This window comes from Gymnogyps californianus, chromosome 3, assembly GCF_018139145.2.
Source record: "Gymnogyps californianus isolate 813 chromosome 3, ASM1813914v2, whole genome shotgun sequence".
NCBI classification, from domain to species: domain Eukaryota; kingdom Metazoa; phylum Chordata; class Aves; order Accipitriformes; family Cathartidae; genus Gymnogyps; species Gymnogyps californianus.
This window is the reverse complement of record NC_059473.1, coordinates 122089783-122103972: the sequence shown is the minus strand read 5'-3', so window position 1 is coordinate 122103972 and position 14190 is coordinate 122089783. Positions and strand designations below refer to the sequence as shown.

At 41.0% G+C, this 14190-nt stretch overlaps 1 protein-coding gene across 1 annotated transcript in view; it reads left to right on the top strand.

Moving 5' to 3' along the window:
- Positions 1–14190, top strand: part of RUNX2 (RUNX family transcription factor 2) — a 152054-nt gene that overhangs the window by 49629 nt on the left and 88235 nt on the right.

Sequence of the window (14190 nt, the reverse complement as noted above, 5' to 3'; positions counted from 1 at the left end):
ATAGGCACGCCCTTAAGTAAGCAGCATACAAATGAAATAAATAGAAAATACGATAAAAGCAGAGTTTTGTTCCTGGCTGATCTGAGTCAATTCACTTGAAGAAAAACTACTTAGAGGGGTCCTTTTCCCAGCCACTGACTCCTTCAGCCTCTCCAGTCAACTGCCCTAACTGAGACTATAGCTTAAATAATGCTAGTTTGTTGTACGCTACTCAAAACCGTGGCTTCCACAAATGAGGTTGGGAGTTTCCACACACAATCAAGGAAACTTATGCTAATAATTGTATATATTATCTGAAGTAACGCTTGAGGTTTGATCTCAACCAAGATAACCACCAGAGCAAACCAAAATCATGATTTGTACCAGCAAGGAATTTCTTGGTCCTGGATCATTCTTAACTTACCTTGTTAGCACTGATGCAAGATCTGGATAGAAGGCCCAACTGGCCATGATTATTAATGAACTTGCAAGTCTGCACATGCTTTTGTTCCTACCTGCTTCCTACAATGGTCACAGCATTTTGGCAACATCCTGCATTGCGCCTCTATAGCCAGAGATGTTCAAAGGTGACCTCTATGATTAGAGAGCTCCAGCCAAAAGGCTCTAACAAGAGAAATTAAGTCTTGGTGCAGAGTCTTTCTTACGAAGCTGACTGTGCCCACAAAACATACAGCTCTGAAAAGAGCACCCTGGCAGTATGCTAGATGTTCTGGTCACCTAAAAACAAGAGCAGTAAAGAGGAAGCAAAGCTCCAAGTCTCCCAAGCAAGGGAAAGAGCCAACACTGGCAGCCGGAGCCTCCTTTAGCTAGGGAGCAGGTAGCAGCTTTAGCTAAGCATTGTCCATATGGATCTCAAGGAACTCACTGAAGCAAAACAACATCAAGAGAGATTCATCACCCGTGCAATCACACCTGCCCATTACTCTTGCTCTCCTGCCTGCCACCATTTAACTGAAATGACAGTACTGCACAAAATGCACAACCAAAATAGCTTAACCCTGGTTGAACCAAAAGCATAGTGATTACTCTAATAACAGTATGTATTCTGGCAACTACGATATCAGGAGTAGGTTTCAATTTCAGATGCAGTCACCTAAAATTAGATGTCTACATGTGGGCTGTGTTTTGGTTCCGATTATAGTCCATGGAAACCCAGTCAACATGGTCAGTGCAGGCAAAAGACCCGTTCATCCGAAAGTAGACACCTATGTTTGGTCATTAGACTTGCTCTCTAGAAGCCACTGACTGCATTTACTAGGGCTGAGTTTAGTTATCTATGTATGTCAAGTACTCTGGGCTATGTTGTCTGGCCTCCATCTGCCATTCCAAACGGTAAAGGGCCTCACGTAGGTCCTGACTTATACGTGCCAGCCCCATGGCGATTTCTTAGGTAGCCCAAGGCATCTGTAATGGCACTAGAGACTTAATTTTAGACAAGTGAATTGAGCCTTAGATCACTATTGAGTATAATGGGAGCTTAAACAGCTAGCTTAAATGTAAACATTTACATTGTAGACAACGAAATTTAAGTGTCTGAACCTGGAACTCAGCTCTCCTCTAGCTGTCATTTGTCTAAGGAAAATAACATGTATATATAGTTATTGTTTACTTATATTAGATATACAAATTGGAGTATTATGTTGCTTGAAGAAAATTTGCAGGTTTCTGAATCCTTTGTATCCTTAACAAAAATACACCTGGGGTCATTTTGCCATGGAGAGCAGGTGGGATCCTCAGGTTAACCGTTTCCAAATGACACGTGTAGATTATTATGGACTCCTGTCATAAGCCTTTGAAAGATAAGTGAGAATTAGCCAGAACACTGAGCTTTCCTCTGCGGAGCAAATATAAGCAGAGGACATTAGTTCTTTCTGGATTGCATATTAACATAATGAAACTCTCCAGAATCAGTCCGTTCAAAACAGTAATTTCTTGAAATATAGGAATAGTGCCAGGAATTTGCATCAAATTACTCCTGGACTGCAGAATAAATAACATCAGCCACAGGTTGCTAAGGATTTAATTTCCTCAATGTTCTGAAACAAATTCATGTTATTTGACCGTGCAGAGCAGGTAGAATGCTGAATTTGTGGTTCCCCAAAACTTTTTATCCCTTAACATGGGTGCCCAGTGGTGGTAATCTGTGTACATTAGATATGAGATACAAATGTATCAGAGAAGCTTTTTTTTCTCTGAATAAATGTTTAAATATTTAGGGCCAAATTCCATTGCTAAACATATGAACACAGCTCTCTTTGAGTTTATTGGAGTTGTGCATGTGTATCTAAGAGCTGAACTTGGCCCTTATGTTTTAGATTTTAGCACTAAGCTTCCAATGTAAAATAACATGTGATCTGTAACACACAGGAAAGCAGTAAGACCTAGTTTTAAAGGAAGGGTACAATTACATGTTTCTGTCTTTCTTTTGGATAAGAAGCACTGCCTTCAAGCAGAGCTCCTGAGAATATTCTTGCCTCTTCTCTAGACAGTCTTCCTTTTGTATAAGGTGCTTCTCTGGCAGCTTTGGTCATTTCTGTAGCTGGGAAACAGAGTAGGATACTTTTTTATTTCTTTGCTACTTCTCTCCAATTTCCATTCTGCCAGTTTCAACTTAGCATCGTGATGGAAAATACAGAAGCATTTTAAAATACTCTTAGACTAATGAATTAGATACATTTTTTAAATTAGGAAAAAGTTAAGAAGCTGATTTTAAACTACAGTCAATGTGTTCAGATCGGCCAAAGGACATATCCAGTCACCCTTCCCAATGAATCAATATTACAACCGGGATCAGCTAAAGCATTTTTACTGGGAGTTGCTACAGAGTGCCAATACAGAACTCTTGAATCTGGAGAGATTCTTTCCCTATTCTTGCTATCTTTTTTATCCCTCTGTTACAAAGTGTTTGTAAAGTATCTAGATTCTTGAGTGTCCATTTTATTTATAAGGCTCACATTCACCTAACATCCAGGGCCAGGAAAGACAAAGAATGACTGCATGGTACTTGTGCAATGTTGTGTGAATGCCATAGGACATGCAGTCTGATAGAAACCTGTAGCAATGCCAAAAAAAAAAAGACAATGCCAAAAAAAAAAAAATCCCCCAAGTATAAGTGCGGTGATTGACCACTCTGAAATTTCTCCGGGGTTTCAAAATTCCTCAAAAATTACTTTCTCCCATCTAATATAGCTCTGGATTTTATCATTATCAAAAAATACTCTGACTTATCAACTCTGTAAGCATACTGAACAGTTCATATATTTTAGTGGGTTTTGTGAAAGTCAGGTTCTTGTTGGGGATTAGTTTTTTGAGGGATGGAAGGCTTTTGGAAGATTTCTTATGAAGTTCACTGTCTACTTTAGATTCTTTTTCTGTGGTAATATGCTAATGCTAATGGCATCCAGCACAGTAGAGAAAGATCTTGCGCAGTTTTAAAGTTTCACAGATGCAGTTATAAGTGAGAGTGAGCTGCTAGCTTCCTTGAGTCTTTAAAATCCTGCATAGGTAGATAGATAGATAGATAGACAGACAGTCAGACAGATTAAACATTAATCCCTCTAAAAGTGTTGTTCCGTTTGTGGCCAAAATAGTATTTTATTGCATTCATTGCAAAGGTCAACTAGAAGTTGTTCCGTACAAAATAGCATCTTCTTTTATCAGTTTGAAAATAACTTCTGCTTCAGTTTCCTTCCTCATATGCTAGCTTATTCTTTATGCAATTGCAAAAATAAATACCATAGGAAAAGAAAACTTCTGTTACAATCCACTTCTTTCATGATGCTTCCATGGAGCTGATCAATTATTAATGAACATCTAAGAATTAGAGATACCTGGTCCAGTCTGGTTTGGCAAAATCGTTTCTTATGCTTTTTCACATAAGAGCACAGAAGAGCACATAGTGTATGAAGGGGCTGCAAGATTTGGCATTATGTGTTATGTCATCAGCTTCATGTGATGAGAGTATTGATCACTTGCTTATAACATGGGTATTTTCTTCCACTAACTGTTCTATCAAAGTCAACTTTTCTTTAAATTAGACTGCATAATCTTAAAAATCATCTGGTTTTGATGATTGGCTTGTGGCCTTGAAGCCCGTATTTATGTAGATAATAAGTGACAATGTATTAAAAATCCTGTTCATCATCTGATATCCTGCAAGTGTACGTAAGCATAGAAAGTCACAGTCCATGCTGATGTTGCAGACTTTGCAGTATCCCAGGTTTACTGAATTGGGCCTTTTATAGCATCGATATTTCAGTAGGTATGCACCTACCCCAGACAAATGACGTGTTTTTGACAACTGTTGTCAAATGCCCGCCCACTCTCCACGCATCTTGGAGTAGTGTTGAAAACAACTGCTCTTCCAGTGCGGACAAAGTCAGTCAAGGTCAACAGCTATTGTAACAAATTCTTCTGTACACTCCGAGGCAAATCCTGTGCCGGCAAGTTGTCCCATGAGCCCTCGACAGGCATGATTTGCTACGGTAAGCAATGAACTTACCTGACCTTGTCCACACCACTGAGGCAACCATTTCTACTACTACTTGAGTGGCTCTGAGGGTGGAAAACTATTTTGACACCCCCCATCAAAAACAGATCATTTTTCTAGAGAAGGCAAAGCTCCAGTGACATTACATAGCCTATGTGCTGAAGTGCGGTGGGGTGAGTTAAGGACATGGGATCATCACTCAGAAAGGCACTTACTTGTTTTAAATTCAGAATACTTTCACAGGTAGAATAGTATTTACTAAAGGTTGTATTGATAGTCTAAAGAAAATAAGCACACATGTTGCATGCATCTCTTAAATTAGGTAGACCTAATAACAGCACAGTTCTCCTCTCACAGCAGTGTAAACCAAGAAGGGTACCACTGAAAGCCACTGAGTTACTTGTGCATGAAAAACACTAATATTTCTGAAAACATGATATACAGACACTTAATAAAGTTCCTTCTTCTCACTTAATTTTCATGATTGCCTTAAACAGTTATGTCTCTATTGGATCCAGAGCATAAAATGGGGAGAGGAAGGGGAGCAGGGAAGGAGCATAATGATAGCAGTATAGGGTGGGCAGCCAGGAGAAGAAAAGCGTCTGTCCCATTCTCATTTACTCTGAGATACAGAGCAAACAGCTTTCAGACTTACTAAACATTTTGAACATACTGAGAGTTCTCTGTTTATTTCAGATGTGTAAAATGCCATAACTTACCAGTAAATATAGCTAGGCATGCAAGTGCGTGCATGAAGATAACATATTAGTTACAAGAATTATAATTGTCCTATCATTATCTTTTCTTTCTTTCCTGAATCAGAGCGAATGTGCCATAATCTAGCAAGAATCTCATAAGTAATGTCAGAAATGATGCTTTTTTTTTTTTCCCCGGAACTGCCAACTGTCTATTTTAGACATAACATCACCCTTTACTGTAGCCTTCCACATAAAAGCAACACGAACAGTAAAGTCTCTAAGCAAGCATGAATGATTGGCTTGCAGATTCTTTACCAAAAAGGGAGTTTATTTACTCCACACAGGTCATAAATTTCCTTAGAAAAACTATCAGTGGTAATCTACATGTGGTGTTTAGTAAATAGAGCTTTCCTCTGATTCCCTCAGTCCATGTTCTTCAATTGTCAAAAACAGTGGAAGATGGTTTTCTCATGCTTAAAAATAGGAATTATTCTAGCTCTTTAAAATGGAATGGAAACGAAGAGCTGAAAGACTTTACATATTCTTCAGCAAGATGGGCATTTAGACATGGAAATATGAAAGGATAAGGAGAGTAACGTGAAGCAGCAAGTTACCTAAAGGCTTGCCTCTGCTTCTCTTACGTGAAGCAGCACCTTATTCCATGAAGGCTCCCATTGAAATCAGTGGAACTGCAGACAGAATAAGGCCTTTCTTTCTTTCTTACCAAGGGGAAAAAAACAAGAAAGAGGGTGGGATCTGCCTTTTCATGTAACGGGCTTTTATCTGCTCAAAAATCACACTAACCTCAGGGTGCCAAGCGCAGTATGTTTGAAAGCATTCCAAGGATGGGAAGAGTTGCTCTATCTTCTCCACTACAAAGGGGAGCTTGGTAGTAATGAGAGCTGCTGTGGTCTTCCAAGAAAGGTTTTGCATCTGCTTTGCCCCTTCTGAGGACCTCTCACTTGTTCCTCCTGGATGCTTCCAGGTTATGTCTTTCTTCTTACGCTTAAATCAAGAAAACGTTTGAGTGACTGTCTTCACGATGAGTTTTGCCATGAAAGGACAGAAGGATTTCTCCCTTGCTTTTCAATATGTATGCATTTCATAAATTATCTGAATATTTATAAGATAAACTAGAATAACAGGTTTTGGTATTACATCACATAAGCTCCTAATATCATAATACTCCTAATATCCCGAGGTCAGAGAATCTTATTCACATTTGAATGTCTAGTGTTAATGGTGAAGATTTTAATTACTCACGTTCCTTCTAGGGCCTGATCGGCATTTGAAACAAATAGTTTAAAACTTATCATACTTATCATAACTGAATTATGAAGTGCGTTATGAAAGAAATGTCCAGAATTTGTACATGACTATTTTTTCTTTTCTATCACTTCAAAACAGACTAAAAAAATCTGTAGAGAATTTTGACTTCTGAACTGAGAGTATAAGCCAGATTTCAGCCTGTAAGGAATTTTTATGGTTGAATTATAGACACAATTTAAAACTGAACTGCTGACAGTCATTCTGATCATATTTTATAAGCTACTATTAACTAGGATGAGACCTTAAAGGAGGAATAGATCCCGTATCTGTCTGCTGACTCTGGGGTTTCTTATCCTCTCCTCTAAAACAGTGCAGCCTACTGTCAGGGAGAATATTGGTCAGACAAGACTGACTACAGATCCAATCCAGTCTAGCAAGCCCAGTGCTGCTATGGAGGCTTTGCAAAATTTAGCTGCCAACTACTCCATCTGTACTGAGCATGCGCAAGAAAAACCTCAACAATTTTCAGCAACTTCTAACTCGGCCAAGTTCGGGTGGATCCTTTTGGTCAAGGGCAACAAAAGGAACTTATCTGATTTTTCCTCCTTATTCCTCTCCGACTTAGTAAAACTTCCCATCCCAGCTCTGAAATAGATATTGGGATGATTCTAAGAAATTTTAAACTGTTGTGAAACAATGTGTTTTCTCTTAATGCCGATCTTAGAAGCAGCAGAAGTATTTCTGCTGGACGTTTCCAAAAAATTCAGCTTGAGGCAGACTGAGGATTGAAACGCTCATCCTGAACAGTTAAAAATTGGCAACGTTATGTGAGTGAAAACAAGGTCTTATACTGGAAAGTGGTAGACAAGCTTAACTGCAGATACTGCTGGCAGCTTCACCTATAATATTTTTTCTGCCAGATCTTTGTCTTTTATTGCTAGAGAGAATCATTCCTGTGATGTCTAATGTTTTGTCATCTGCTCTTTATGGCTTGTTTTTGGACTGATGTTCTTGTCTCCTGTGACTTGGCTGCCAATTCCACAGCACTCGACTAAGGGATTGATCCTGTGTTATGCCCCGCACACCCAAGGTCTTAAGGCCACACCTAATGTGGGGCACACATATATTATGCTAAAATGTGACCAGGATGCTCAGCATTTTCAGGATTACATTATGTCATACCATAAATATGATTATGTTCTTGATCCTCTGGTCTGGCCTGACTATGCTTAGTTCATCATTTAAGTGAATTTTCAGGAAAGAAGGGGCAAAAATAGAGTAATTTTTATAGCTCCTCAAAGAGTTTGTTTGCTACGTCCATTGTGTTTACTCTGCATTTGCCATTACCATATGCTTTCTTCTTCTATTTCACCCCTGTAGACGGCACCACCTCTTTCAATGTTGTATGTTTTCATCCTTGTTGGAACAAGTCTGTCACTATTTGGTGTTTTTCTATTGCTTCAGCTTCAAGACTCATGTTATTAACAAAGAATCTGCCTGAATTTTTTTTCTGCCATTCATGCTATTGAGAATAGATTTACAATGGGAATCCTCACCATTGCAACACTGAGGGAGTAAATGCAAGGATCTGGTGGTGTGCTTGTGGTTGCGAGCATTAAAAACAACCTCTCCCACTCGAGACTGACTTACATCTTGTAGTATCTTCTGTGTGAGCTTTATGGAGCTTGTATCTGGCCAGAGTGCACTTCATTAGTCTCTTAAAAACCAGCATGCAAAATTTAGGAACTCTGCAAGGTTCCAAATGTATAAACCCTTTTTAATTACAAACAGTTATACCACCCACTTACCCCACAGTTAGTCAAGGGAACCAGTTTTCATTGAGGTCAAAAGAAAAAATAACCGTGAAGTTTCTGGCTCATGCTGGTTTTATATATGCCGAAAGAAGGAAAAAAAAAATTAAGCTTTCATTTTTTAGCCTTTATATCTCTAAAACAATGTGCTGATTTTATTTGAATTCATTCAAGGAAAAAAACACGACTTTTTCCTCATTCTGAAATTAGTTACACAGAAGTTGGGAGGAGGATTAATGGAAAGGGACAAAGTCAGTCTTGCCATGAAAAAAAGTTTGTCCCTAAGTATAAGGACCCTAACAACTTTCTACAGTTAATTTTTAGTTTGCATGTTGCAAGCAAAAAAAAAAAAAAAGAATATAATTTACTTGAAAAAGACAGGCCATACATTTTTCTAATCGTACTACACATTCAGGTTTTTACTGCCAGAAAGCACAGGCCATACTTTCTCTTTCAAACGCTGTTATAAGATGACAAGTAGGCCCACGTTTCTTTCCTTCGCAATGATGACATGGTCATTTGCTGCTTTAAACCTCGTTGAAATACATGCAATTCCAATGGGGCATAAGAGGTTGCAGACAGGGAGGGAAATGGGAGAACCCTACGGTAGGACTGAGACCTAGGCTTGCAGTCCATGCTTATTAGAGAAGCAGAAAATACATCATTTAGGAAAAAAATCAGAAGCAGTAACTATTTACTTTGTTGTTTGTATAACGTGCGTTCCACTGCGTGCCATGGAAAAGCCGACAGTTTTTCAGTAGTGACACAGCAGGTTTCTTACCAGCCTTCAGAATTTTTCTCCTGGTATTGCTGGTATGCTTTACAGATGCAGAGCCCCGCTAATCTTTGGACTTCTGCGAATTTAACACATATTTTTATATCTCAAAAGGTATATGGTAATAGTACCCCATTTTATACAGAAGGAAAACTTGCTAAAAGGCTTGTCCGAGGTCACAGAGCAAGTCAGCATCAAAGCCTGAGACAGAACGCAAGAGTCTCAGCTCTCGGTCCTCACTTCCTACTGAAAATACTGGGGGAAAAAGTAATATTCTCAAAATTGATTTTTTTAATGTAATCATTTTCTAGCCTGTCTTTCAAACCTTTATGCTTATGTTTGTATCGGGGACTATAAATGCTAAAAACCAGTGCGTGGTGCTGAAATATTAAATGCTTTCGACTAATTTCGGGACACAAAGAATCTTCTTTTATCTGGGCCGTAAATCAGTGGGGCAGGGATACAGTAGTTAAACAAACCATAGTAGTCCATAGTCTGACTATGAATGTTGTAGTTACAGAACTCATTACCACATGCCAACTTAACCGACCAAATAACATGCAAATCTAGAGTTACTATTTGTCATACTTAAGAAAAAGCAAAGAATAGCTGGGCAAACAGTCAATTTACAACCAAAGTGAAAGTAAAGCGCTGCCAAGAGACACTGGAGCTTATCTTGCCCCTACTGAAATGAATGGAAATTTGGGCAAAACCTTCTCTAGCATTAAGCTTACTTAAGTTCACACATTTTGGCTCAATGCACATTTTCACGACTGAATAAAAAACTTTGGGAAAGTAGATGTTGGAAAGAGAATATTGGCAAGTCCTTAACTATCGTAATAATTGCTGACATTGCTGTAGTCGCTCTGACTAAAAATACCCAACACAATAACAAACCCAGTGAACCCATTAATTTATTCCCGTTTCACAAAGGCTATTTACATATATAGAGAAGCTCAAAATAAATTCTGTATTCATCGTATTTACAGCACATTCCAGCCCAACAAACTGGCATCGAAACTATTTATTTAGGGAACATCATCCAGGTTAGAATCTTTCAAATCTGACAATTATTTTTCACCTTGAGCATACGATGCTTACAACAGGAGCGTGCTGGGCCCGTGTTTTATAAATGTAACGGTAAACAAACTCGGTGCTCTTTAAAACATTACCTTTTTGTCCAAAAGCAATATAATTATGGCTGTATTCATAACATAGTTAAAAGTGAAAAAGCTAAAAGACAACTGAAATTGCAGCAAATGTAGCCATACTAATGAAAATCCTATTTTATAAAGTGGATCCGAAGGTGTTTGTTAAGGCGTAATTTGCCATGCAAGCACATTTTTTCACTAACCTCCTGCAATTCTCTAACATCTTAAAATATGACCCATTTTGCAACCAGTGCTAAAATTCCAAGAAGTTCTGAAATAAAACCCAAGGAAAGCCGAGCAGCAGGGTTGCTCTCCATTTCAGCCAAATCCAAGCCAACGTTCCAGATTATATATATATATATCATAACATATATTACTTTTTCTGAAAAATCCCATCCAGCTTTTATGCAGGTCCATAAACATTAGTGGTGCTTTTATTAATTTGTCCATAACCATTTAAATAAAATTCTAGTGCTCTGAGCTGTGATCTGTTCCGGGCTGTAGTAAGTTCCTGTTAAATGTGTAAATGTTCAGCAGAAAGATATTTTTGCACGGAGACTGAAAATCAGCTGTGCCAGATACCTGAAACTTTGTTAGGGCATTCAGTGGAAAATTTTATTTCGACATTATAAATAACCATGGACTATTTTAAGTGACCTTACACTGGTAGCTTCCAATAACTTATTTTAGTTTATCCTAATTAACTTTTTATTTTATTTTAGTAGGAAGAGAGGAGACTGTAAAACTTTTAGCCTGACTAATTAAAAGTGGAAATGTATCTTCTTGTTTGAAATAAAATAAATCACAATTGTCAGGCTTATATAGTATTTGGATATAAGACAACCTCTTGCCTTCTTTCTAGCACCTTTGGAATGGCTCTAATGGAATGTATTTCCCCTCCAGCTAATGGGGGGGGGGGGGGGGAAGCCAAAAGAACCTATGGTCATAAACATTTTACGAAAATAATTATGAAAAAATACATTTTCTGTATTGCAACTATAGCAAACCAGAGCTTCTGAATGTACTAGCCCTTATAGGTGACAAGTAATTGCCCTTTGGAAATGCCTGTGGCCACTTTTGGGGAAAAGCAGACCCCTGTGGTTGTCGGAGAAGCGGGGCGACCTCAGGAAGGGTTTGGGGTGTTATCCACAGCGATTGCATTTTCACAACGGGATAGAAAACTTCCACAGCCCCTCCAACATTGGGCTAGGAAAAGAAAAAAAAAAAAAAGAAAAAAAAAGGGAAAAAAAGAAAAAAAGGGAAAAAAAGAAAAAAACAGGGAGAAAAAAAAGACGAGGACATGGATCCCAGCGAGGCAGTGGGTCAGGGGCTGTTACTCCCCATTTTAACCGTGGGAAAGACAGAGGAGTGGAGGAATAGCGGCAGAAACGGGTGCCCGCCGCGCCGGCCCCGGCGGGACGCGCCGGGCGGGCGCGGAGCGGAGCGGAGCGGAGGCGGCAGCCGCGGTGCGCGGAGCGAGAGCTCTCCCCTGTGACCGAACATCAGATCTTTTCTGGTTATTATTCTTTAAAAGCAAATACGGAAGGAGCAACGCTGCAGCCTGGCCGCTGCCTTTGCACGCACCTTCCCCCCCCTGCAGAGCCGGGGGTTTTGCCCTCATGGGGGGGGGGGGGCAGAAATTTGGGGGGGGCCGGGGGTGCGCGGTGGGCAGCGCTGCCGGCCCGGCCGGCGGAGGGCGCGGAGGCTCCGCAGGGCGCGGAAACAGCCCCGGAGGTGTCTCTTCACCCCCCCACGCACCCCCCCCCTCCCCCCCCCCCCCCCCCCCCCCTTCCCCCGTGCTCATGTACGTGGGGTCGCCGGGCTGCCTCGCCGGGCTTGTCGCGGAGGGGCAGGCAGGACAAACCTGGCTTTTCTGCTGGGTCAGGGTGCCGGACTGACGGTTTGCAACGGCTGCGTAAAAAGGACACATCCCCCCCCCACCCCCTCAACACAGACAGACAGACAGACGGACGGACGGACACACACACACACCGCCCCGAGTCACACACAGGCGGCGAGCAAGGAGCACACACGCAGCGCCGACTTTTTACAAGAAGGTGGAAGTAGCAAGTCGAAGTAAAGCCTTAGAAATTAGAGGGAGGGTTGTGATAGGTTGTTATCTGCGCTGGGAGGCGTTTACACTTTTTTACTATTGGGTATGTAAATTGTTTTTAATAAGATCTGCCCTTTTTTTTTTTTTTTTAAGGGAGAAAACAAACCAGACTCCCTTTACCTTAATAGTCTGAAGGGGGTTTTATAGCTTTCATTCATTCAAGGAAATGGTTTAGGCTTTAGACTACCGGAGACTTAGCAAAAAAACCCTTTGGCACCAGATTATTCTTACTATTATTTTTTTTGCAAACAAGATTTTTCATGCCTCTTTTTTTTTTTTTTTAAACAAACAAGCCCAAAAGTGTTAATGGAAAAAACCCGGAGAGAAGTGGAGATCGGAGACCGTCTCCTGCTCCCCCCCTTCCCCGTCCCCGTCCCCCTCCCCGTGGGTGAGAGCGACTTAAAGCAAAGTTTCTCCTCCTGTGGGGGATGCACATTGTTTTATTTATTTTGAAGGCTGCAGAAGTCTGAGGACTGAAGCACCACGTGCTGCTGACTCTCATCAGCATAATGATCGCCTTAGCCAGAGAGTCCTGTATATATAAACCACAAAAACCTAATCATTAGAAATCCCAGCCTCCAAAAACCACATTCAGGACAAAAAAACTGTGGCGTTTTTTTTTTTCCGGCTCCTTCATCTTCCCCGACCTCAACTTCTTGGGACCCAAAAGAAGTTTGTTGGTTTTGGTTGCCTTATTTTTTTTTTTTTAAACCCGATTTTTCAGAAAGAAAAATAACTCAGACAAACTGACATTTTAATGATTTTTTTGCTGCTGTTGTTCATCAAGGGCGAAAAAAAAAAAGAAAGATTTTTGTTAGCCTATTCAACTCAACGGACTTGGATCCAGCAGCGACTTAATTAAAAGGACCGGACTGCACCGAGGCTGACTTTTCCCAGAATTTACTTGGTCATATTTTAGAAATCAGCCTAAGGAGGGGTGTTTTGGGGTGGTTTGGTGGGGTTTTTTTTTTCCCCCAACTATGCTCCCCGCTTTTTTTTCCCTGGGAATCTGAAAGTTCAACTTTTCTTAAGTCCTAATCCTCCCAAGGAACCGGCTAAAGTCTCTTTTTTAATTATTAGTCGTGTGACTTTCCTCCTCACCCCAACAACCCCAGTAACTTTCTTTCCACGCCGAAATCGCTTCGGGAGCGCCTTTTTTTTTTTTTCGGGGGGGGGGGGAGCCACTTTTCCCAAGCCCCTTCCCGAGCTCCCGCTTCCCTCCGCTTCCTGAAGCCAAAGGCAATAAGCGGGGGAGCCCGGCGGCTCCTCGCCTCTGTCCCAGCGAGGCTTTTTGTTTGCTCCTTTTCTCTCTCTCTCTCTTTTTTTTTTTTTTTTTTTTTTTTTTTTTTGTGTCCGGAGGAGGAAGATTTCTTCGGAGGAAATCGGGACATTCCCCTGAACACCCCCTCTCCGGGTCTGAGAGCTACGCTCCTCTTCTGGCGGCCGCCAACAGCAGCAGCCCAGGAAGCTGAACCAGCCGCGAGTTTTACTTCTCCCAAGACAACCTTTTGAAAATCCGAAAAGGAAAAGAGGACGGGGAGGGAGGGGAAGAAAAAAGGAAAGAAATTCAAGCACTTGAGGGAAGAAGCGGTGGCTAGAAGGAGGGAAAAGAGCAGAGAGACTGTGCAAGAAGGAAGGAAGGAAGGAGGAGGAGAAGCAGCAGCGTTTTGCAGCTGGGCAGAAGCCGGGACCATGCAGTTTCCAGCCGGGCTTTGCTAAGAGGGGCAGCCCCGGACCCCACAGCCAGACTCTGTCTCCTCGCCGCTCCAGGCTGCAGGCGCCCCCAGACCGGCATCGCCCCCCGCCCCGTCCATCTTTCTTTAAAAAAAAAACCCAAACAAAAACAGACTGAGATTTTTTTTTTTTTCTCGTGCGTTTAATCCG